This window comes from Microtus oregoni, unplaced genomic scaffold (genome assembly GCF_018167655.1).
Source record: "Microtus oregoni isolate MIOR12 unplaced genomic scaffold, Mior012 000028F_ref0000031, whole genome shotgun sequence".
Lineage (NCBI taxonomy): Eukaryota > Metazoa > Chordata > Mammalia > Rodentia > Cricetidae > Microtus > Microtus oregoni.
Window position 1 is genome coordinate 12,588,679 of NW_024543087.1, and position 26,744 is coordinate 12,615,422.

Below are 26,744 nucleotides of genomic sequence, written 5' to 3' on the forward strand. Positions count from 1 at the left end.
ATGCTGAAAGAAAACTCAGTATGAGAATAGAGAAGCTAAGGTGACATTTGCAAACTACAAAGTTGAGAAAAATCCTGAAGCGTCTCCACAGATGTGAAAGCAAATGACCTTCTCATAACGAGAAGCAGTGAGGCAGTAGACAGAGTCAAAATCAAGGGTAGTGTGGCTTCTGAACTTGAACAAGGGTGTGCTCAAGCTGGAGTTCAATGTCAGGTCATTGGGTGATTCTGAAAAAGACAGCCACCAAAGGACACAGGTCCAAATTAAAGCTTGAAACAAGCATTCAAAGTTACCAGCCTGATTTTAAAATGTCTCCTTTGTCTCCGATTCCAGGAGAACAAACCTTTAAAAAAATAAATAAAGGTGGCTTAAGACATACAAAAAGAAAGAGTATTCAAACCCTACTTCAGTTTTTCAATCAGGAGGGTGTTACTGTTATGTGTTCAGCATCCACTGATGCTGAATTAATTGGAATTTCTTATTATCAAAAAGATCCCTAGTAAAGTAGGAGTCATTTACATGTTGCTGGGTTGCCGCCAGAATGCTGTTGCTGCCTCCTGCAGTAGTTAGTCATACAATCCAGTAAAATGGGAGTTGAGACACAAAGGATGTTCTCCTTGTGTCATTCAGTGTTTATTCTGGAAGCCTTAGTTTGAGAAAGACATGCCAGCATCTCTAGTAGAGGAGGGGAGAAGGCTGCCATAATTAATAGCACATCTTAAAATCTGCTTAAAATGCTCATTGGCCTTCTGAGAACTAATAGAACGATTCTATACACTATGTGGTCAAAATTTAAAACCCAAACTTAACCAGTTGTCCCCACACCAGTGATGACACACCCAAGAATACCTTTAGCAATAAATCTTCAGATCCAATGTGAATAGACAAGAAAACATATGGAAAGACAGTTAAGAATCTCTAAGCAAGCCAGCTATGGTGGCACACCCTTAATCCCAGCACTTGGGAGGCAGAGGCAGATGGATCTTTGCAAGTATGAAGCCAGCCTGGTCTACACAGTGAGTTCCAAACTGCACAGGACTGCAGAATGAGGCCCTGTGGTGGCTTTAATAAGAATGGCCCCAAAGTCTCATCTATTGAAAGTTTAGGCACCAGGAAGTGAATTCTTGATAGGATTAGATGGGTTAGGAGTAAGGCTTTGTTAGAGGAAGTATGTCACTGGGGATGAGCTTTGAGGTTTGTAAAAGCCCGTGTCTAGCCCAGTATCTCTCTCTCTCTCTCTCTCTCTCTCTCTCTCTCTCTCTCTCTGCCTGTGGATTAGGATGTAGCTCTCACCTACTGCATGAACACCATATGTTCCGCTAGACATCTCACCATGATGTAAATGAACTAAACCTCTGAACCTGTAAGCAAGCCCCAATCCTTTTTAAGATAAGAGTTTCCTTGGATTTATTATGACACACTTGTAATAGTGAAAAGTGAAGCTGAGATGGCCCTGTGCTTAGCTCCTTATTGAGATGATGTTGGCATGCCAACTAAGATGTCAGCCTCCCTGAGGTTTGGGGTTCTCTTCTAAGTTCACTGCCTATGGAAAGGATTTATCTCCTTGCAGTCATATAGCTGAAGCCCCCAGTGCCATACTAGCTAGCCCAGGGATTTTCTTAGTATCTAGAGGGCACCTGTATCCCTGTCACATGCATCCCTTCTTCCCACATTGTGCCAGGTTGTTTTGTCAAGGCCAACATGATGGGCCATTTCTCATTTTCTATAATTTAATGGAGCTCTACTCAGAGGGACTATCCCCTCTCTTCTCCTAGGCAATGTAACCTAATCAACAGAGTTACTATCCCATCATATCCATGGGCCTTTCCACACTGTAGATGAGGAATTAAATATTCCTGCCCCAACAAGACCTCATTGTCTTGTGTGTCTTCCCCTCCCCTCACTGTTAGTCCAGTCCTTTTCCATCTTCAGGAGTCTCTGTGAGCTTAGAGAGTATAGGGATTTCTCTACCCTTTAGCTGTTTACTCTTTTTCCATTTCTAATGAAATGCTTCTGCTCTTTTCATATAAACATTCCTCTGTATGACATACTCTCCCTGCAAGCATCAAAGAGACAAATTGTGATTGATCGAACTAAGCAAAGACTGGTGACTTCATTTTTATTGTAAGTGATTGGTTTACAATTCTGACCAATGATTGCTGAGAGAATTACAGTTTCCAGGTTAATAAGAACAGACACAGTGAAGAGGCTGTTATTAGTGGATATTAGCCAATAGATAGTCATATCTTTTTTGAGCAAGATTGGGGTGAAGAAATCAAAGAGGATGATAGAAGGAACCCAAGTCCTCAGTGAGATCATTTGACTGCTTAAAGAGCCACTCTTGGAATCCCCTGTATTACAGCTTTGTTTACAGGAGACAGTAGCTATTATTGATCCAAGTGTCCAGTATTTGCAATTATAGGTACTAGGTGATTTGTGTATGTGAATATGAATCTTTAATTGTGCCTACCATCGTGCACAATGAAATGACACAAAATACTGCAGTTCCCTTATTTCACATACTGTGGTTAGAGGTTCCGAGACTCAAGTTCATGATGCTGATGCTGCTGCTGCTGCTGCTGCTGCTGATGATGATGATGATAACAGCAACAAAAGCAACAATGTTGAGAGGAGCTTCTCTGTCCATCAGATAACATCAAGGTCACCAGCATATTAAACTTATAGCTCCTGATTTGAATCAACAGCTTCTAAAGCTATGAAAACATAGGTTTCTTGCCTCTCTATGGATGTTAAGATTCTGTGCCTTCCATTTTGGAAGTTTACATTAATAATGCACATGACTAAGATATGTTCATGGTTTTATATTATACCTTGACTTCCTGCCCCAGCCCCAGATCTATAGAGATCAATCCAAATAAAAATTGAGTTGATTTATGCATTTCAAGGCCATGGGGACAAATATAGAATTCATGTTTCATCCCCATTTGCACTGGACTAATAGTTGAATTTCCAGATTTTGAAATGCATTCTATGTTGTTTTGTTTTTGGAAAAGCATGCACGTCAGCAGTGTGGGTGATGTGAACTGAATGATCCTTGGCTCCGGAAATCCAAGTGACCATGCCCATCAAAAACTTAATAGAATTGTGGGGGTAATAAAAAGTCATCAGCTTCTACAAGGTGACTATGGCTTGACTATTACCTACCCACACACATCTGCAGGAAGAAATCACCAAAGCAAGTCATGCATTAAATTGCCAAGGTGAAGAACGATAGCTAAATGGGCCCATAAAGCCAGGCAGAATGAGCACTCAATTGGAAGTGTCTAGAGAAATCCTCTTGCTCTACACTTCTATTTTATATGAATCCAATAACAGGGGAGCTGGAAGTGGGACATACTGCAGACACTCGGAGCTTTATTCATGCCGCCGAATCATGTTGCTTCTGATAGATTAGCATGAAATCTCTTCAAGAATAAACTCCGTTCTTTCCTTGAAGGCTTATGGAGATGAGACGTACAGTTAAGATCAGCTGGGTGGTCTATTTTTGGGGGAAATGACTTGCTGAGGATATTTGTCACTCATTCAAGAGGGCAGCAGACTCTGAGGCATGGAAGGCATAGTGGGAACAGCCAGCTCTTAGAAGACAGAGAAAATAATCTTTCTATTCTTGAAGAGCATTAGGATGGAGTGTTATCAAGTACAGAGGCAGGGAAGGCGGGCAGTGAGGAAATGAAGAATTTGAAGGCATTTTCTCTGCGTGTGCCTGCATGAATGCTCACTGAGCCATGCAGGGATGCTGGTGTCCATTTGGGCATATGCTCGTTAGAGTGTGGATGTGAAGACAGACTCGATGAGTCATGTATGTTACTGGGCATGTAAGGAAATGCACTAAGCAGCGGTGTTTATTGCGTTGCTACTCTGTCCCAGGTTCTGTGCTAAGAGCTTTAAGGGATTATCTCTTTGAATTAGCTCAGCAGCCTACATTTTCCATTCCAAATGGAGTTAATAGAGCTATTCAGAATCAAAACCAGGATTGAGATCCAGGCGGCTGGACTGTTAGGGAAAGCCAGCTCCCTAGAGGCTGTTCCTACATTCCACGGTGCTTTCGTTTATGTATATATTTGTGTATTTTTGGTTTGGGGGAAATAAAGATGATCGTGCTCCTTCCTTTCTGAATGAACTGATGCATTGTGTATGTCAGTGCAATTAATCAAGCAAATTCATGTTCTTGCTAATCCATTGATTTGCTCGGCAGCAAATGGAGATGGAAAACTGGAGTCTTATTAGAGTATGTGCATGGAATTCACTATTGATCTTTGTCCTTCCCTTCAAACGCATGCTAACACTCCTGGCTCTGGTATGCTAACATGCTAACTCTGCTAGCTTACCATCTCAGAAGAGTTCAATGCTCAGAACCATATGTTTAGGGCATCTGGAGCCTCTTTCTGCCCCACAGGGTATCTAACAATCATCATGATACCAGCTAGCAGGTGGGTTCTTTATCTCCATGTGTGGTAATAGGGGCGGCGGGGCTGCGTTCCCAGCACCCCGGCCGCCTGCTCGGCTAGCTTATGCCCCAAAATAATTACACAGACACTGTATTCTTTTAAGCACTGCTTGGCCCTTTAGCTCTAGCACTTACAGGCTAATTCTCACATCCCGATCAACCCATCTCTAATAATCTGTGAGCACCGGTCTTACCGGGAAAGGTTCAGCATGTCTAACCTGGTGGCTTGCTTCATGGCATGTGTCTGCCCAGGAGCCGGGAGCATGGCGTCTCTCTCTGAGGCGTCTGCTCCCGAGAGAGCTGTGGAGTCTCTGAGCTCACTTCCTCTTTCTCCCAGCGTTCTGTTCTGTTTACTCCTCCCACCTATCCTCTAACCAATAAAATGGGCCAGGGCAGTTCCTTTATTAGCCAATGACCTTCCTCCATCATCCATGAGCTGAATAATTAAGACAGAACAGCACCACACAAAGTTCAAGTTTAATGGCAGGTGTGATAGACTTCCCTGATAAAGAAGCCCCCATCCCCTAAGCTGGAGAGACCCCTCCCCCCAATTCTAAGAGAGTTGGGGGCTTATTTGGATTTAGATGTCTCTCCTGGTGACTCTTAGTCTTGCCCTTTTCTGTTGGTCTTGAGGTGTCTTTGTGCCCCCTTCAACAGCAGGAATTAGTCCTCTGTCTCTGTCCACAGGCGAGGAGATACCTGATTGTTGATTGGCAGTCAGGGGTTAAGAGGGGTTGTCCAGACCTCCTCTATTCCTTGTGGTATGACAGTACAGAGGGACTTACCACATGTGAGGAGAAATGGCATCCATTTTAAGGAAATATAAGTAAGCTCACTACTGGGGACAGAAGGTCACAGAGATGGAGATATGATGCCTATTGCTAGTAAAACCCGCCAACTATGGTCATTACATTACCCTCTTCTCCCGTTGTAGGGACTCGTGACCTCAATATCAAAAGACACTCTATGAGACCTACCTTCCTGCTGTCCCTCACCCCCATGCTGGCCTTTCCTCTTCATGCTGACAGCCACCTCTCCAATGACAATTAACTCAGATCAAAAGCCTGGATTCATCCTTGCCTGTTCTCCTTCATCACGCCCATCTCTATCCACTAAGACTACAGTAGGTTATAATTCCAAAATGTGTCAAGACCACATCACTACATAGGATTTTCACTGCCATAGCTTTCAGTCACGTCCAATGCATGACCCATGTCCACATGCGTCCTAAACTTACGGCCCAACACAAGCCATCAGCTTCCTTAAAGCATTGTGAGATCTTATTTTTGCATTGCTTTTGTAACTCTATTGCATGTTTCTCAAGTGTAAACTCTGGGGATGACATCATGCCATTATGTCAAAAAGTTGGATGGGATTGGTACCCGGCTGTCATTTGTCTTGGCTCGTTCCATGTATAACTTAGCAGTCTTTTTAAATATCCTGCTTACTCAGAGTCAAACAGTGACTTTTCATCACATAGAGAATAAACCCACGACCTTTGCTGTCTCCTCTGAGGTTCCATGGAATCCAGGCCCTGCAGCCATCTCTTCTTCCTCTGATGTCTTCTCCCTTTCAGCCCCTTTTCCTCCTTGATGCTCCTCAATGAACCGAGTGTATTTCTATCCCAGGTTGGGAGAATGATCAGGATCCAAGAATACTGCTGGCAAATGTTCCCACTGAACTCTTAAGGGACATACCCACAATAGTTGGATGGAGTCTTGTCAGCAAGGTCAGATCCTGTCAGCAGTGATTGCCTGTTAAACGCTACTTTTGTTCCAGACATGTCAGCACTGATATACTTCAGCACAGTGGACTTCCACTATAGACAATAAGACCTTAGTCCAGGAGACTGTGCTGCTCCAGAGCCAGGTCTTTGGATTATGGTGATGAGAGGTCCCTGAACATCCATAAAGGGATGGAAATGTGGGCTCAGAAGATAGAAAAAACTCTGTCATGAAGTAACCTAGGGATGTCATGGTGTGGATTTAAGAGTTGGAAGATCTGGATTCAACTTCTGGCTCTACCCTGGTGATCACTTAAATCTCCCAATCCTACAGTATATCAAAGGTGTACAATGATCCCTTCCTTACTTTAATATTGTGTGTGTGTGTGTGTGTGTGTGTGTGTGTGTGTGTGTGTGTGTGTCTGTGCCAAGAGAGGCCAGAAGAGGCTATCCAATCCCCTGGAGCTGTAGTTCCAGGTGGTGTAAGCTGCCTGATAAGGGTACTGGGAACCGAACTCAGGCCCTTTGTAAGAACATGTATTCTTATCTGCTGAGCCCTCTCTCCAGCCGTGTAGCCTTCTCTCTTGGATCAGGATTGCAAAGCCTATGCAGATAGCTGCACTGGGTGTACATGCCATTGGCCGTTCGTTGCTCTGAGAAAAGCTGAATGTAATGCTGTTCCAAGTAAGACGAGGATTTTGTGAAGAAACCAGGAGCTGGAAGGTGGCTAAACAGCCTGCAGAGTCTTGTGCTTAGAGGAAAGCCAAAAGCCTTACAGGAAAAAGAGACTGAAAATGGAAAATGGCTTTAAGGGGGACACAAAGCTAACCAAGCCCCAGCCAAGTCTTACACAGTGATTACAATGTAGAACTACATTAGACGTCTATCTTCTGTGACTAAACACTGAGGGAGGGAGGGAGGGAGGGAGGGACGGAGGGACGGAGGGACGGAGGGACGGAGGGAGGGAGAAATTGGTGAAGAGTTTATTTCATCTTACAGTTTCGGGACATGTTCTGTCATAACGGGGAAGCATGGCAGAAGGAGCTTGGGGCCACTGGACATATGGTAACAGGACACACATCCAGTTGGGAAGCAAAGAGAGGTGGATGCTGGTGAGGGTGCTCAGTTCACATCCTTTATCCACAGTCTAAGACCTCTGCACACGGCAGACATGGTGCCACCCACAGTTGTGGGGGTTGGGGACTTCCTACCTCAATGTTCAATTAACCTAGAAAATCCTTCACACACACACGGGTTTCCATGGTAACTTTAAATTCAATCAAGATGACAATAAATATAAATCACAACAAAAGTTGTAAGACAGACTAAAGCTGATGACAATGGAACAGAAAGCAGACTGAGATGTTTACCGGGTATAAGGTGGCAAGAAGTGCCTGCCTCTAGCTGGAATGATGGTGACATCATGGCATCCCCAGTGATCCAGGTAGCGATTGCCTGCTAAGCACTGCCCATGTCCCAGACATGTCAGCACTGATCACTAGGACTCTAGTGACGAATACAGGGAAACCCCTGGCCCTTAGGAAGTCCACACTCAAGAGTTTAGACAAGATACAAACAAGCTCCAGCTGGTTACAGATCTTAAGAGAGCAGGCAGCCTTCTGAAAGGGTCAAGGTATCCACAGACAGAGCACAGAGGCTGGGAGGCAGGCTGGGGATCCTGCTGCTGATCGTGGCTGAAACACAGGATAAGGGTGACTTTAGCAGAACTGACCCCTGGCTTCACCAGCTCCTCAAGGAGGACCTGGCTATTCTGATTCACATCAGCACCATCTCTATCTGTAAGTAGGTATTCCGTCTGCTCCTAGAAGGTTAGGCGGTGCACCAAGAGAGTATGTGTAAAACTCTAGCACTCGGTGGTAACATCTGGATTCAGACAGTGTTCTGTTCATGGTCTGTCTTGCTTTGTAAACTTAAATTAGAACTCCCACTATGCCACAGTCGATAGGACACTTTGGATACTTTGAGTCATATGTGAAAATGCAAGACTGAAGAATCAATGTAAAACACAAAGCACTTATTAATTAAAAGCTCCATTGAACTAAGTCATGCATTCATTCCTATGGTCAGCATCTTTTAGGGTCTACAATGTGTCAGTCACTGCCCCAGGGAAGCACTTGGTAGCCAATAAAAACATAACACAGGATAAGCTGGTAACTTAACATCTTCTGATCATTGTATGGTCATTGTATTAACTGTAAGTTAACAGAGCAGAGGGAGCTTGCATAGCATGCAAAAAAGCCTTGGGTTCAACCCCCCACACCACATGATCCGGGAATGGTGGCACACATCTGGAGTCTCAACACTCAGGAAGCAGAGGTGGGAGAATCAGAAGTTGAGGGTCACCCTTGGCTACATAGCCAGTTTGAGGACAACTTGTCATTCATGGGACACAGTCTTATCAAATGAAAGAAAACCTGAAAATCAATTAAAAAATATTTTAAAACATGCTTCAAGATATGTTGCACTGAGTCTCCCACATCTGGGGCTCTACAGTCCACATCAGCTCAGGCCAGCCATGCTTTAGTGCCAGGCATCCCCAGGTGTGGAGCGAAGCCACTTTAGGCAGCTCTATACACCTGGGAAACAGGTGTGAACAAAACACAGGACTCCACTCTCAAGGGCCTTGTGTTCTAGCAAAAGTAACCCGACTGGCCTCTGTGGGGTTTTAATTACAGGGTGAGGAATTGCCAGCTGGCTTTCGGTGTGGTGACCAAACACGATAGGATGTGACATGCTGCTTGGTCCATCGTGTTTCTGCTCCCTTTTCATTAAAACCCTGCACGCCGATCCAGCATTTCACCGTCAGACGTCAGCAACTCTCTTGTACAAACAGAATCCCCCACTTTTCCCACCAGATGCTAGTCAATAAACCTCAGTCTCGAGCCACGCTGCTCCTCCATTTTGATTTTCTCACTGTGTAGATCAGCACGTTTAGCTGCTGAGACAGCAACTCACAGATCCCAGTGGGTTCTCGCCACGGTTATCTCTCGTGCTGCAGATCCGGGTCAAGCATTTGCAAGATTTGTGGTCTCTCACGAATGTCACAGATGTTCTCCCTATTATTTGTGATTACTGGGTATATCTGTGATTTTTTTTCTGCCCTAGGTGTCATTTCTACCCTCTTAATTTATTATTTTTCTTTCCACACACTTAAACTTGCAATTCACTTGGGAATTGGTCAGGAGAGAATGCCATTTGTCATTGTTGAATTGTTGAATTCTTCTTGCGCCTGAACAACTCAACATAGATTCACACTTTGTTGTGGTTCTATTTTTCATTTCATGCTACTGACTCATACACACATCAAGTTTTTTGGTCCTATATTTAAAAAAGTAAACTTTACTTTATGTGTGGTTATACAGTTTACCTACTAAGTAACACTATAATAAAACAATTGGATATAGTTTTTAAAAATAAAAAAATGGAAAATATTCAGGTTACAAACTCCTCCCCCAAAACATTTTTGAATGACTTTTCTTAGTGGGTCAATGGAACAAACATTATTTGGTAGCTATGGATTTCTTTAGATGTCTTTAAATTTAACTGAAAATATAGCCTCTTGTGTCTTCTCTATTTAGTCTTTTACTTTTTTCTGTTCATATGTGAATCTATAGGATATTGGGATTCTATTGAAGTTTTACAGTCATTTACAAAGAGTTCACTACATAAAAATGCAGGGTCCACCATTTAGAAAAGTGGTATACATTCTTGTCTTCCTGGAGTCTCATTTTCCTGCATCTTTTGAGCCAATCTTCTATAATAGCCCAGACTTGGCCTTTACCTTGCAATCCTCCTGCCTCAGCTTTCTGAGTGCTGAGATGTCAGGTTTTGTTCTTAAGTTTTATTCTATAATGTAGCACCCGCCAATAAGTAACTTCACCCTTGGCCTCGTTCGTCTCTCTCACTAGGTTTTGTACTAATATGATTATCAAAATACTTTCTCTCATTAATATTTAGCGTTTTCTTCCTTGCTGCTCCTGTATACCAGTCAGGCTTTCTTCAGTCTGTTACAGATTTGTTCTGTGGGGCCTAACTCGTTGTCATCCACTGTCCCGTATTTTATTTCCTTCTCTGTCATTTGGTTACTAGCTTCTGGAATTTTACATGTTCCTTACCACTTTTCATATTAATTCATTTTTTGTTTACTATGTGAACTTCTGATGGTAATTTTAAAACATTTTATTTATTTAAATTTTTTTTTTGGCGTCTTAAGATCGAATATTGACATGCAGCTCAAGATGACCTGGAATTCACTGTATAGTCCAGACTGGCCCCAAACTCCTGACCCCAAGGTTCAGACTCCTACATCCTGGAATTCCAGTCAGGAGCCAACATGCTGGACTCATGATAAATTCATGATAATTAATTGTAGAAAATGTGCTACTGGATACATTTTTAAAATCCTCAGTTTTTGCTGTGTTATTTTGATGCACAGTTTTACTCTGTAGTCCAGACTGCCCCAGAACTCATAGCAACCCTCAGAATCCTCTCTGGTCTCCTAAGTCCTGGTTCACCGACGGGGTTAGAAACTTGCTCCACAAGACCCAAATTACCCTTAAAACTTCCTGTAGCAAAGATCTAAATATACACTTAATTTAAAAAAAACTCTTATCCTTACATTCACTCATTACATGTGTGTATGTGTGTGTAGCTCATGTGTGTGTGTGTGTGTGTGTGTGTGTGCACGCTCGTGTGCAGTTATGGTAAGTGTCACACATGGTCAGAGGACAACTTGGAGGAGCCAGCTCTCTCCTTTCACCAGGTGGGTTCCCGGGATCAAACTCAGGCTCTCGGGTCTGGCTGACAAGAGCCTTTCCTGTCCCTGGCACTACCCTCTTTCAGAAAGTGCAGTGTGAATTCTCATGCTGGCACCCCATAAAGGACAGTCACTGCTCCCCTCATACAATGTGTGATCTACAGATTCACACTGAGGACTAGAACAGCACAGCCTCTTCTGATCCTACAGGAAGGTGGGGATGGTGGCTCTTCTAATGACTGCAGGTTAAAGGGGGTGGCACACATAAAGTCGCATGAACACAGCATGGCACAGGCACTCAAATGCCAGCAGTAACAACGATGCCACCGTGCTCTGGGCACTGCTGCTTTTCTTCCGAATAAATGAGGACATCGGTACAATGTGATACCATGTCCTCTGCACCCACTTCACTTGGATTTTATTACAGGTCAAGATATTTTCGTTACTGTTAAGTATTTCTAAATTCCGTGTCATCTATTAAGAACATATAACAGGAGCTGGGAGATTGCTTGCTCAACAGTCAGTGTGCAGACGAGCACTGGGTTCCTAGCACCTACTTCAGGAGGTTCACAGCCACCTAAAACTCTAGTTCCAGCGGATCCAAATCCCTCTCTGGCCTCCACGGGCATCTGCGCTCACATGTACATGCATGCATGAGCTCACATACACACACACGCACACGCATACACACAAAAATTTTAAAATAAACTATATCTTTTTTTTATTGAGAAAAAAATTTCCGCCTCCTCCCAGCCTCCCACTCCTCCCCCCCTCCCCCCACTCCTCTCCCTGTCCCTTAAAAGACAGAATTTGCCCCAGGAGCATCTTCCTAATGATCGCTTTCACATCAGTCCCTTCTACTTTAGTGACGTCGTCCCATTTACAGGCGTCTTTGTACCGCGGTCACCCTGCTTTCCTACTGCTTTGGCTCTTTCTGCTTCTCAGTGGCCCTTTGCCTGCAATCACAATGCTCGGGTTGGACCCCAGGACCATTTGGCTTCCGGCTGCAGAAGAGCATGCGATGAGGCTATGGGTTTCTCCGGGTGCGTGGACGGCGTTGTTACCTGGGAGCGTGCGCGGCATTCACGTTGTTACTAGAATGTTCTGAGTGGCCACTCACACCCTGTCAGGACAAAAGGCACCTCTTCACCGCAGGACCTGACGCATGGCGATTCATGCTGTCACACTCCACCCCTCTTGCCTTAGTTAGCCCAGGAAGCCTCCCACCATACTTAGCACTGAATAATCCTTCTACTCCAGCCATTCTCCTTCGGGGCCCAATCGTTGTTTATATTTAATCCAATAAGGCTGTCTTTAGTGATTTTCAGATTCTTATGTCTTTATTGTGCTCTCCCCACTCCCCACTGCTTCTCAAACACCCCGATCCCAGAGTCACCTCTCTACACAGCTAATCTTGTCATGTCGATTGACCAAGCATCCCTTTCCAGCATTAGAACACTTAGATATGTTTAGGTGTGTACGGAACTATGCAGGTGCAATTTCTTAACATTGCTATTTGTAACAGGAAGTATATTAGAGGGTTAGGATAAGTTGCTGTAACAAAGAACCCCAATAGATATAGATTTAAAACTAGATGTATGTTCCTTTCTCTCCCATACTTCCAGGAGGAGTTTAGTTGGCAGAACTCTGCTCCTTGTGGTATTTTGTGTGCCTTTTTTCCGCTAAGACATCCATCCTCAATAAAATCAATTAAAAAAAAGAGAAAATGGAGATCTGTCTAGTCATGCCATAACAACCAAGCAGCCCAGAGTTTATTTCGGAACTTGCTTATATACAAAAGCAGAACAAAGCACAGCACAGACGGTCAGTCAGTATCTAACCACAAGACCTTTCCTGTCCTTGACTGAGAGCCTCCTCTCCACCACGTGCTTGCTGCTCAGAAGCAGCCTCACTTTCTATCTTGATGTTGCTGAGGTTTGTCGTCAGCAGTATAATGTTTACTTGATAGAGTGTTCTTTTCTCATGGGCTAAATCAGATGTCGCTCACAGCCCTCGAGGCTATTGGAAAAAGCAGAGCAGGCAAGCTTAACTCAGATGGAAACTGAGTCACATGTGGGCTCCCACTGAACACGAACTGGGAAGGCCGAAGGAAAGGCTTATGAGGATGACTCTGTTTTGCCACTTGCCCATATGACTACAGTTATTTCAAAATTAAATTTTAAGAAAGAGAAATGCCATGCAATTTGTCACTGAGCTATGCTTTTGTAGACAATGGAGCCATGGAACCTACTAAACTAAAAGGTTTGGAATACACCTCCAGCACAGCAAGTGTGTTTCAATATTTCCAGTTGGGAGTTTGGGCTGATAAGACGGCTCTGAAGGTCAGGGTCTTGCTGCCAAAACTGACACCCTGAGTTTGATCGCCAAGAAAAAAATTGACTCCTGAAAATTGCCCTATTAGCTACACACACGGTATGTATGCACTAACATACGTACATGTACACATACATGCACAATACAATAAATAAATAGTAAATAGATAATGTAATTTTAAAATATAAAAATAAGAGATAATGGGTAGATATCTCTCATGTGATATAATCTAACTCTAGGAAGTTTCTTCTTTGAAAATTTGTATTGGCATATATTCATTGTTTGTAGTGTTGGGTTTCATAAAGACATTTCTATCAAAGCATATCATACTCTTTGATCATATTTACCTTCTGGCATCTTCATCAAAATCCTTGACACTTGGTAAAGTGTCACTCATGGTGACACATGCCTTTAATCCCAGCACTCAGGAGACAAAGACAGAAGGATCTCTGTGAGTTTCAGACCAGCCTTTTCTACATAGTGAGACCCCATCTCAAAACCAAAGCCAAAAAATCTCTGCTGTTCTTTTGGCAAAGGAAACTTCAGCAATCATCTTTCTCGCTTGGATTGGCTGTTCATGGGGGGAGCATCAGCTAAGGCTCGGCACATTTCTGGAGATGGACTTGCCGCTCAGATTCTCCAGGCAGCCATTAAAGCTGTGAGCCATTTAATAGGAAGCCATTTGCTAAGTTCTGAGCTCAGCTGCAGTCATGGAGATGCTCCATCGTGGATTGCAAATGAAGCGCCAAGGCCCACAAAGTAGTCAGAGTATAACCTGACTTCCTTAACCATTTTTTCTCAAGACCCAAGCTTTCTCTTGAGTTCCTAAAACTGAAGACAGCAGATTCAGGCTGTGACAAGACCCCCAGATATGGACTCGGAAGCATGGGTTCGAGTTCTCACCCTGCTGGCAATTTTAGATCTAGTCAGCAATGTCTGTAAAGAGAATCACTCAAATACAGACAGAGCCAACCGTTTATGATAGCCTGAAAACTCCAGACTGGGAACTCAACTGTGGGCCTTGTTCTTCTCATCTCCCTTTTCAAACATGACGGGATGGACTCAATTGTTCCTCTCAGCAACTTTTAAAACTTTGGGGTGGCTCTTGCCCCTTTGTTGATCACAAGGGTCTCCTTTTCTACTGTGAAGTCTACTCTGTCTAAAACAAAATGCAAGACTGACTCCCTGCCATCCCCACTCCTTCTGCCCCGAACCTTCTCCTCCATCATCCATGGACACCTCGCTAAGATGTCCCCAGACTGCGAACTGACAGGGAAGAATGAACTGCCCCTTGTCCCTACAGGCAACCCCTGCCTGGCTTTTCCTCTCTTCCTCCCTGCCACTTGCCCCATCCCCAAGTCCTCCACTGGGGACTTCTTTTCCACCATGAGTACTTAGCAAGCCCTTTGCCTGATTGTTAAGTGCGCTGGGTTATAAAGTCAGTCACATGTGGATTCATTCTTTTAGGCAAGATTTATTGAGCATTGATAATGTGCTAGGCTCTGAAACAGGAAAGGCCAGAGAACACTGGAGATGTCCTGCTGTTTCAGAGACCTCCTTCCAGCATGTGAGCCAAAGAATGAACAAACAAAGCAATAAATACATAACTAAAACCCAGGCTTTATGTGCCTCTGATACCATACACTGGGGGCACAGTGTCAGGCCTGGGAAATCTCTTCCAGACTGTAATAAAGTTCAGTGGGTTGTGAAGAAACACCAGACAAGCTCGGCTTGCAGCACATTCTACAGGACAAGTTCTGTGCTCTTTAAAGATGAAAATGTCAACAAAGTCAAAGAAAACCCAACATGTTCTTTCAGGTCAAATGAGACTAAGATCATGAAAACTAAAAGAACTATGTTATCTAAGATGAGATACTAAGAAAGACTGTTTTAATGCTCTTGAGACATCACTGTCCAGGTTATCAAAATCCAGGTATGAATAATGGAATTGCATTGGTGTGTAGAGTGTTTTCATAATGTAATACCTTTCTTCTGAAGAAATATGCATGGAAGAACTCAGAAATATTAAGGACTGATTTGTGCAATGTGCCACCTAACAATGATAGCAATGGCAATAATAATCATAATCATTATCATTGGGCCAGAAGGATAAGAAAAGAAAATATTGTCAAATTATTAACAACTGTTCAGTCTTGCTTAAGGGGAGATCTCTGCTCCTGGGACTATTCTTGCAAGTGTTCCATGGGCATAAAATCCTTTTAAATTAAAAAGCTAAGATAACATATATATATATATATATATATATATATATATATATATATAAAGCATCCTGAAAAGCCAAGTGGAACAGAGCCAGGGCACAGATCTGAAGAGAGCTAGAGATGAGATCCATGAGGAGGGACAAGCCTTGTTGGAAGGGGCAGGGAACAGCAGGGCCCAGCAGCAGTGTTCTTGCTTTGTCTGACCAGAGGCCAAAGGGACCAGAAGAATGAAGGATGAGAATGATAGGAATGGTTGGTCCTCCGTTCCAGCAGGGCCGTGGAGGGCGCTAAAAGGGTGTCTGACCATACAGTGACTGGGATGAGGAAGTTTTATCAGGCTCTGTCTTAGAAAATCACTCTTGGCTCCTTAGCAGGAAGTAGAGCGTGAAAACAGAATGTAATTCCTGGACGTGGGCAGAGAGCAAGAAGGGAAGCGGCTCAGGGAGATGGGGTGTCAGACTGGACCCACAGGATGGCATCGGAGGCCTGTGAAATAATGAATTCTGTGTGGGTTTGGAAAGAGATAGAGATGGATGTATTGGATCTGAGGCACAGAGCAGAAATACGTCATCACAGACATCTTCAGGACCTGAGGAAAGAGGGAAGTCTGGGGATTGTGTTACCTTTTATTTATATCAAAATCCACACTCAATGATTACAAAACAGAAGGAGGAATCAGGGCGCCTCATCAGCTGCTCTGCCATTCCCACTGGGGAGCTGGCTCTGCCACCTTGTTCACAAACGGCAGTGGGGACCCTCCAAGTCATGGCTGCTGCCAACTCACTCACTGTCCAAGGGCCCACGAACCTCTAGCCTGGGTTCTTATCGGGTCATATATTCCCAGCGAAGACCAGGCCCATAGGCCAAGCTGCCGATACAATTGCTATTGTGTTGCATTCCTGCAACACCTGAGGTCTGATAAACTGAATGAAATGTTAGGCTGGTTACTACTCAGAGTCTGGGTGACGAGAATGTGAGGGGGATGTCGTTTTCAAGGCCACAAGGGTCAGCAATTCAGGCATCTTTCTCTATAAGAATCTAACCATGCCATATGACATACAAAGGTCCCACTACAAGCCTTGCTCAGACCCCAGGGCCACCCCAGAGTGAGACACATGTTCCTTGTGACTGCCGAGATCCCTCTAGGCTTATGTGCCAGCAAGGAGTGGCCTGAGTAAGGGGACACCATTTGGGAACCTACTCAGAGCACTGCTCTCTTTGTGTTCATCGTGGCCAACATATGTAGCCTGGGAAATGTCTCTTCCATATCCTTGGGCCACCTCCATGCTATAACCTCCTCTTCTGGATTGACTCTCTCCACTGATCTTGCCTGCCCACTGCTGAGACTCATCGGCCTTGAATATGTTTCTCTCACCCATGACGGGTTCTTGAAATCTTTGGGTTTTAAGCCTCGGGGTCAGGAGGATCCATTTCATCTATTTCCTTCTGCTCCACCCAATGCTATAAATTGCTTGCAAAGATGCAGTATAGAGACAGGGAGGACAGGCAATAACATAGGTGCCGAGTTGAATGGTTTGGATAGGAGAAAGGAGTTTGGCTATGGTTTGTGTTGTAGAATGGAGTTGAAGATGGCAGAAGGGAAGACTCAGGGTCTTGTAAACAAGAGCACTGTTTAGATGACTCGGGTGTTCCAGCAATAAATGTGGGAAATCCCAGCTTATGATACAGAAGGCCACTCACTCACTCACTCACTCACTCACTCTCTTAAAACAAAGTGCCCATCCCACGGCAAAATCTATACTGTAGGGAAGACTAGACAGACGTGAAGCAGAATCCAGAATGAAGCCCCGGTGATGTACTAGGTGATGATGTGGGTGCCTGGTGACAAGGCACCGAGAAGCATGAGATACCGAAGCTTGTGGTAAAAAGATATAGAAAGTTCTGGTAGGATAAGCGCAAAAGTTCTTAGCTGAGATTTAGATGCAAAGCTAAAACTCTTCATGAACATGCGTGCGAAAAAGTTCAAGGCTGTAGGCGTGGCTAAGACAACCTGCCTGGTTTTCCATTCGTGTTATCTAGTGAGTTATGCTGCAGTAGACAGCACCAAGAACAGAAGAGGAGCCTCCTTGCTACAGCTCTCAGATTACAGCCATCTCTCTAGGGAGGCAGTGCTGGCCCTCAGCAAGCTTTGCTTGAGAACCCTGTGAGTCTGGTACAACTGTAATAAAATACTACAGACAGGGTAACAGAAATAACAGGGTTTTCTCTATTCTGTAGCCTGGGATCTAATATCCACATATTGCATCCTTCTGAGGCTTCAGTCTCCTGGATTTACAAAGGGCTGCTTTATTGTGTCTTACCTGGTCATTTCTTCATGTGTCCAAATCTCAGTCTCTCTCTCTCTCTCTCTCTCTCTCTCTCTCTCTCTCTCTCTCTCTCTCTCCGTGTGTGTGTGTGTGTGTGTGTGTGTGTGTGTATGTGTGTGTGTATACATGTGTTTGTATGGGATGGGGTATGGGTATGAGTGCCCATTCATGTGCATAGAGACCAGAAGTCAATACTGGATACCCTCCTCTTTTCTTTGCCCCTTTATTCTTGGAGACAGGGTTTCTCATTAAACCTAGGGCTCACCGATTCAGCTGGAGGCTAGCCATTGAGCTCCAGTGATCCACCTATCTCTGTCCCCAAAGTTCTGGGGTTACAAATCCATGATTCTACACCCAGCTCTTACACAGGGATGGGAACTTGGATACCAATACTTGTACAGCAAGATTTTCCTCCCGCACAGTCTCCCCATCCCCCAAATTTCCTCTTCTGGTAAGGGCCCCAGTCAGATTGGATTAGAGCACATTGTAATGGCCTTGTTTTGACTTTAATTACCTCTGTAAAAGCCAGATCTCCAAACATAGTCACATTCTGAGGTGCAGGGTGGAGTGTTGAGCCTTCAGCGCAAGAGTCGGGGAGAACACATTTCAGACTGTAATCGGTGCCCACTATTTACAAGGTCATGCTTAATAAACAAAGCTTAATGTTGTACTTAAGTGTATATGTTTATTCTCTAGCCCTCTGGTTATTTAATCAGTGGGTTCTGTGAATCAAATTCTACAATGGCCCATAATCTAAACCCCTTGTATGTTTTGGAGATGGTTTTTCCATGATGCACAGAGCCAGCATTTGTAAGAGTCAAGCTCTTCCCTTCGCTCTTGAGAAGAAATATCGTTGGTCCCAGGGTTGACACCCCCTCAGTTTCCCTCAGCAACAGCAACAGTATGTGAAGCAGAAGAGACCAAGTCCGGCCACATGAAGTGAGCTTGGTGACTGCTGTGTCCTACAGCTTGGCTTGACTGCTCTTGATAGGCCATGTGGGTGGACGCCCATAATTTTAGTCTAACCTCTGTGCCTCCTATACAAGGCTTCCCCTGGTAAGACTCCCAGGATGGGGAGGATAATGGAAACACTCCACAAAATCCATTCATGCTGCATCAGGTGACTGACTCCACAAGCCTTCCTTCAGAATAATAATGAGCCCTCACGCATATACCTCAGAGATCAGTGCAAACCTTGCTGGTAATTTTCCGAGTTAAAAAATAAAGGCAAGTTTACAATACTCAATTTGGAAGTATTTTGGCCCAACATTCTTTGTTTCAATCACCCCCTAAATGTGCCACTCCCACCCTTTCCAGCCCAGATCTGTCATGGCTATTCATCAATCCACTGAGAAGCTGGGTATTGAACTGTAAATCCCTGTCCTCTTAGGACCCAGCGGGACCTCAGACTTTTTCCTTATACTGAGACTAGTACCTGCACTTACATCCACCCTCACCACCAATGGCCCCTCACCTCATTTCTTCTCAACACAGATTCGCTTTGCAAGGAGGAATAGCTGAAAGTATTATGTATGACTATGCGGACATCATACTTAGGAGAATTTATGACTATGCTGGCATTATACCTAGGAATCATTTTATAAAAACAAAGACATGAATAGTGAACACATCTTTGGAAATTCGGGATGGGTGGTGCCCTGACTGTGTCCATGTTTCTGAAATGTAACTAGAGATAAAGTTAGATGAGAGGATCCATCAAGAAGGCTCTTGTACCCCACAGCAAAGACAGAAGTTCAAGGCCGTCCTTAACTTCATAGTAAGTTTAAGGCCAACCTGGGCTTATAACATGAGACCCTGCCTCAAAAATTTAGAAGTTAATCCATCCTCTGAGGTTGTAAAGCAATGTCTCTGTCTGACTATTCTAGCCCCTGCTGATGCCTTTTTCCTCCGACAACATAGACTAGGCAGCAATCAAGGTCTACTTACTACTGTATGACATCAGTGCATGGTCTAGCGTCACCCTGGATTGTTCTCAGTGCTGCTGCTTATCTCTAGAAGCACAGGTCTAACTTCTGAAGATCAGACTCTGGTCTTCTGTATTACAGTGTCCTGCAGGGTCAGAGCTGTGAGGGAATTTGGAAGCACTATGTTAGTTTCCCCCTTCTCTGTTGGGACTCGAGCCATGAAGTTGCAGGGACTTGCTTCAACTATGCAGCTGTAAGGGGCAGAGAATGCAGTCAGTCCTAGTCAATAAAGGTTGCTTTACTTGTCTATTCATTAGCATGACTGTGACAGAGCCAGGCAGACACTGGGAGAAATTTCCTAACTTTAAATCACTGTCTAAACTGCAATGAATCCAACCTAGGTGGAAAACCCTGAAAGTCTGACCTGCACATGCATATAAATGCATGTGCACTTGTATGCATACACACATATGCATACACAAATAAAAGGAACCCAACTATTCAAGAATAAAAACTCAGCATAAAATTGGAAAGCTTGCCATAGACCCTGTACTTTTCAAGGCTCAGAATACACTATCTGCACACTAGCATTAGGCGTGTTTGGGACACACACAACCCACAGCATCAGTCAGAGTTGAAACAGATGCTCTTAGTGGTTCTTGTGGCAGATGAAGGGTGAAGGAGAGTGGATCTCAGAGGGCATGCACACGCATGAGGGTATCACCTGCCTCTGCTTGCCAAGTAACTCATTCCCTTCATGCTTAGATCATCAATCGATTTAATCATCTTTGCAGGCAAAAAAAGAAGCCTGTGACTATTTCAAGGGGAGCTGTAACTATTTTAGAGGACATAAAATGTCAAGAGGAAAAAACACGTTGATTTTCAAAATCAAAGATGTAGATGACATGGGGAAATCCAGGATGAGAGAGTTGCTTGTCAACAGTTCTCTGGTGACCTTATCTGAATGCAGATATGAAGCCCGTGTGCTGCTGGTGCAGTTTTAGATAGCGGGGAAGATGCCTGTAAAGGCAGCTGATGGTTTTAGCTCAACAAGATGAACTCAAGCTCCCAGTGCCCTTAGGGAGTGTATGCCTCCCAGGTAGCCACCTATGCCGGTAGACTTGGTTGCAGCACACGTTCCCACATAGTTCAGACTTGAGGTCCGGCTCAGAACATCAAGCACACGCTGGTTAATTAGCTTCGTTGCAACTGCAGCTTCACCAACTGGTCAGTCAACATGTCTGCATTATGGTCGCCTTCAGGCTAAAGTCTCCATGTGCTCTTGGGATGCCTGGTTTCTGCTTTCTCTGATTAACTGGCACCTAAGTGCTGTTCAAATGGCAGCTGCATACATCATTGCTAAAATCCCAGGTGGCACCAGGGTGACAAACCACACCAAGCTGAGAGATTTTCCTAAGAGGAGGGTGAAGGTACTCTACTTTCTCAACTAAGTTCATTTGGCTTCGGAGGCTTTAAATTGTCAGGTCGGGTCTCTCCTCTGTAAAACAGATAATGACCTATCATAGGTGCTCTGTGCCTCGCACTGTACATGGGTCCAGAGTGCACACTCTCTTCTGTCTGTAAGCTGGTCTTCCTCCAGCTCTTGACATCTTTGCCCTCTCCCTCCTGGTTTTCCTCATGTTCTGAACAATCAAAAGATCCATGTCCCGGCCTAGAGAAGGCTCAGTGAGGGAAATGCTTGTGAGTGCCGGTACCTGATTTGTAGCCCCAGAAACCGCATTAGAAATCAACGCTGGACATGCTGCCATGTGCCGGCAATTGCGGCACTGTGGAAACAGAGACAGGTAGATCCCTGAGGATACTGTCCAGCCAGCTTAGAATACTTCCTGTCTGAGAAAATGATGTGGCACCTGGAGAATGACATACGGAGTTGTTCTCTGGCCTTCACACGCACCTGCATACTTGTGAACCACACCACCACACACACACAAAGAGCCACAGATAGCCAGCACCAACTCTGCCAGCTTGCCTGGGTCTCTCTGCTAACTGCCTCTCCTCTCTCACATTACAGCCACCCTGATGCTCTATTCACGGACAGAGCTCCAACAATGACCCCTGTTATGCATTCTTGGATTAAAAGTAGCTTTAAATCAGCTAGTATTTAAACAAAACTTTCCCCAGACAACACTGAGATGCTACAGGCCCTCTGGTCGCTGTGCTTTTACTAATCTGCCTCGTGGCAAGCTCAAAGAAACTGTCCTTGCCCACCTGCCACCACGGCTGCTCTCTTCCCCTCTGGCCATTCTTTCTTGAAACCTTGTCCTCATACCCTCAGAGCCTCACTGAATCTGCTATGCTGCTAAAATTTCTCAAAGGCCTTCCTTTGCAGGGCCATAAACCTCGCTGATTTAAATCGTTGCTGGGATTAATGTGACCCCAATGGCTTCCCTGCCTTCTCTGAATCATTTCATTCCTTAGCTCCCATAACACCTCTTTATCTAGGTTTCCTTCCTTGGCGGCTTCTTCCCAAACACCATTGCCTGGCCTCATGAATCGTCTTTTCACATAAATTTGCAGTCTCTTGAGCTCTGTCTGCAGACAGCGTCTCTCTAGGGTCTGCTCACAGCATTTGTAATGATTTCAGCTGGTCTTGTGACCCTGCTCGCCATCCATATGCTCGTGGTTCCCCACTCACTACCCAGCTTGGACCTTTCTCCCAAACGCCAAAATCATGTATCTCCTTACCAATACTTTGGCTCCCTTTGAATTCTGAATAAGCACCGCGGACCTCCAGTCTTCATGGCGACTGTATCTTCTCTGATGTTCTTCCTTCTAGTAAAAGGGCATGCCTCCATTCACTCAGCTGCACCAATCAGAAATCTTAGAGTTACTCATTCATCTCCAACCCCTCAACAAACTCCTGGGTCCACCTTCAAAGTGTACCTGGAATGCAAGAGTACCTTACCACACCTGTCAGAATCCGCTCCTGGCCAGATACTTATTGTAGGCTTGTAAGCAGGTCTCCTTGCTTCAATCTCACCCCTTAACCATCTGTTTCTCAAGAACTCCCCCAGAGCATCCCTTAACTAGAAGTCAGCCCTTGCCACTTTCTTGCTCTGAACAACAGCCCCTGCCATGACCAGCAAGGAAGCTCAGATGAAACTGATTTTGTATCACTGTCCTTGCTGTATCCTCATCGGTTGTCTCAAGGACATTGCTTTCTTGCTGGGATCATTGCTGCTGGTTTTCTCATCACCCATAATGCTCTTCTGCTCGTTGTCCGACTACCAACAATGCCTTTCCTCCATCACTCACTTACCCAGCTCCTTCTTCACACCTCTGCTCAAATGTCACCTGTCAAATAAGCCTTCTTGTGACTTTCTAACGCCTGCGTCCTTTTTGTTTCCTTTGGAACTTAAGTGCTCACCCAAGTTTACTGTCATTTCTTCCTTTCTTCCTCTGCCTACTGGACTTTAAACTGTAAGGAGATCAGTTTCATTGTTGTCTAATATTTTCACCGTTTTATCAGCAAAATTGAGTACTATGCCTGGCTCCTGGTAGCATCCAAATGGATGTTCATTACTGAGTGATTTAATGACTAAGGAAATGAAAGATCCCCTACCTAGAGGGTTTTTCTAATAAGTGAGACTGGAGATGTAACTCAGTGGTTGGCTGCTGTGTACAAGGTCCAGCACTTGACCCCAATTACTAAATGAATACGTACATGAATAAAGTTTGCAAAAATGTTAAGAACTGAGGTCTGACTCATTCCCAGCACATGAGACTGTGCTTAAGGTTATCTGTGGAAGCAAAATTTGTGGTTCAATGGTGAAGAGCACTTGCTGCTCTTCCAGAGGATCTGAGTTCGGTTCTCAGTGCCCATGCCAGGCTGTTCATGGTCGCCTGTGATTCCATCTTCAGGGGTCCTCTACCTTCTTTGGCCTCTGGAAGCACCTGCATCTAGGTGGAGTATGCTCCCACAGACACATAAAATAATTTTATAGAGTTCTTCTTTGGAAGGGAATACTTTTTAAATAGAACTCTACCTTGGTGGTGTGCATAGGAGTTGACCATTTTGTGACCTGCGTGCTTATCAAATTCTGTTTGAATTTCCTCATTTGAATTCTTCCTCTCTGGCCTCTGCTGCATTAGTGAATATATGGGGAGAGCACCTGGTTGAGCTTGCAGCTGGGATCCTATTTAATTGGTGGGCATGTCTTCCAGGCAGTCCGCCTCAGTAAGACGTATCCCATTGGCTTCCAATAAAAATCTCTGGCTCTAGAAGCCAGCAGACTTCCTCACCTGACACAGTGTCAAGCCACACACATGAGGGCAAGGAAGGAAAGTGTTGAGGGTTCCCTGTCATCATGTGTAAACCTCTGGAGATCACAGACCTGCTTCCCTATTCCAAAGCCCTTTACCTATTCACTGACCAGCAGAAGTCCCATGTTCCTTAGAGCTGGAGTAACTGCATTTCACCCCACCCAAACCTAGAGACTCACTGACCAAGAAAGCAAAGGACATAAGTTCAGCAGAAGGCTGGTTTAACATTAAACTTGAAAGCATTTGGCAGACTTCCAAAGGAGCCACAGAGTCCTACCTTAAAACTGGCTTAGAGCTCTTCCCCTATAATTTCCTACCCCCACCCTTCTTCTCTCTCATTAATTCTCTTTGTTCCCCAACAGTCTTGCTTCTACTCTCAGGTCATTCATACATACATACATACATACATACATACATGCATACATGCATACATACATACATACATGATTTTATGCATCTATATAAAATCTAAGAACCTCAAATGATAGAAAACATGTTCTTTATCTTTCTGAGACTGGATTAATTTACTTAATGTGATTATCTCAAGTTACATCACTTCCTGCAAACAGCCTTACTTTCTTTGTGACTAAGAAGAATCCCATTGTGTTTACCACACATTTATCATCCGTTCCTCTGGTGCCAGATATCTAGGATAAACAGACAAGTAATGACATTAACTGCTGTGAATGTCATCAACCTACAACACATACTTTTATGATATGTCCTTATATGACAGTACAGTGTTCAGTAAATACATACAGTCAGCTTTTGTAAAGTGTGTATGTGTGTGCGTGTGCACATGTGCACGCACACGTGTGTACCACAGTACATATGTGGAGGTCACAGTACAACTTGTCAGAGTCAGTTTTCTTTCCATCACGTGGGTCCAAGGAACAGAACTCAGGTCCTCAGACTTGATGACTAGTGCATTCTATGTGGTAATCCATCTCATTAGCCTGATATTAAAATAAATAAAAGCTCAAGAGCCTGGACGGCTCACACATGAATTCTCAGCAAGAGGCTGAGGAAAGAGGGTAACCTGCAAGTTTGAGGTCAGTTGTCTGGGCTGTATAGCAAGTTCTAAGACAACCTAGGCTGTGATGTGAGATCTTGTCTCATCTCTGTCCCTAAAACTGGCAGAATCCTTAAATTAAGAAGATTTACAGAGTAGAAAATAGGTCTACTTTTAAGGTAAAACTTGGCATCCTAGTCTTCTGAGGTCAAGATAGAGGTGGGGATGGAAGGGGAAGGCTTGACATTGCCCCGTGAGCTCATCTTACATGTCATCAGGGAGCCTGGTCCCACTGTGTAGAGACTCCAGTAAGCACAGGACTTACCGTCATGCATGGCTTCAGCGGCTGCACAGGTGTGGTTCTGGGTAATAGGGAGAATGGCCACAGGTGAATACTTACCAAAGGAGGCCACCTCAAAGGTACAGTGACCCCTGAAAGCCATGCAACTAGTACGATGTTCATTTCCTTGTATCTGGGCTGAAGTATGATAGAGTACTAAGGGCTGATGCTGAAATATATGAAAGAGTTAGGGAGAGCCATGGTAGCTGGCAGGGTAGCTGGTGCAGACTGTCAACCAGGGCGGAGGTCCCAGAAGCCCAAGAGCAAGAACTGAGCTCTTTGTTTGGTTCATGTTTGGGACTGATCCTGGGTTATACACATGCCAGGCAAGTGTTCTGCACTGAGCTATAGTCTTAGCCTTGCTTTCCACCATTTAACTGCTGAGATACAGAACTGCCAAAGCTGAATCAAACTCACCCTGCAAACCAGGCAGGCTTTGGGTTTGTGATCCCTGGCTGCAGCCACCTGAGTGGCTAGAGATCTCGGCCTGCAGTGGCACACTCAGCTGGCGTGCATCTTAAAGGAAAAGGTCCTGAAAGGGTTTTAAGCATGAGACACATGTGTCCACATGTGTGCTTCCAGAAGATCCCTCCAGCAGCCAGCATGGATTGGATTGGGAATGCAGAATGAACTCAAGTCCAGAACTCATCTAAACCCACTTGGTGTCTTGCCATAACTCCCAAAGGCAAAGGGGAATGATCCGGTTTACTGAGGCTAAACACCAGGGCAAGGGCACATGAGCTAAACAGCTACACAGAAATCCTGAGTCATACACATACACCTGATACATAAACCGTTTACCTCATACTCCACACACCACATATACACAGACACAGACATAAGCACCACATACATATACATATATACTTCACAATAACACACATTCACATATATGCAATGGTATATATGCATATACATATACACATACACTATACACGTGCAGAAGCATATACCACACATACACACATATACCACATGAGCATACAGGAATGCCTTACACACACGTACACACACACACACACACACACACACACACACACAATGTCTACATATTTCAGATACAGCAGACACATGCAGATTAGAGAGCTTCTGGCTTGGATCCTGGAGACCAGTAAGCCAGATTAATGTCAAGTCAGAGGGAGACATCACTCATATACTATGTTGTCCATAGAGACAAGTAGCCATGATCATAAGACATAAGACCTGGTCATGAGATGGAGAAGACAGTATTACACACATCATTGGCACCCAGGAGTGCCTATCTCACTTCCAACTATGCAAACTCAAAAGACAAAAGTCAAAAACCCAGTATCCTGGGACTTTAGACAGCAC

At 44.4% G+C, this 26,744-nt stretch overlaps 1 protein-coding gene across 1 annotated transcript in view; it reads left to right on the plus strand.

The window, feature by feature from the left end:
- Stac (SH3 and cysteine rich domain) overlaps positions 1–26,744 on the plus strand; it is a 123,021-nt gene that overhangs the window by 27,433 nt on the left and 68,844 nt on the right. The window lies entirely within an intron of this gene.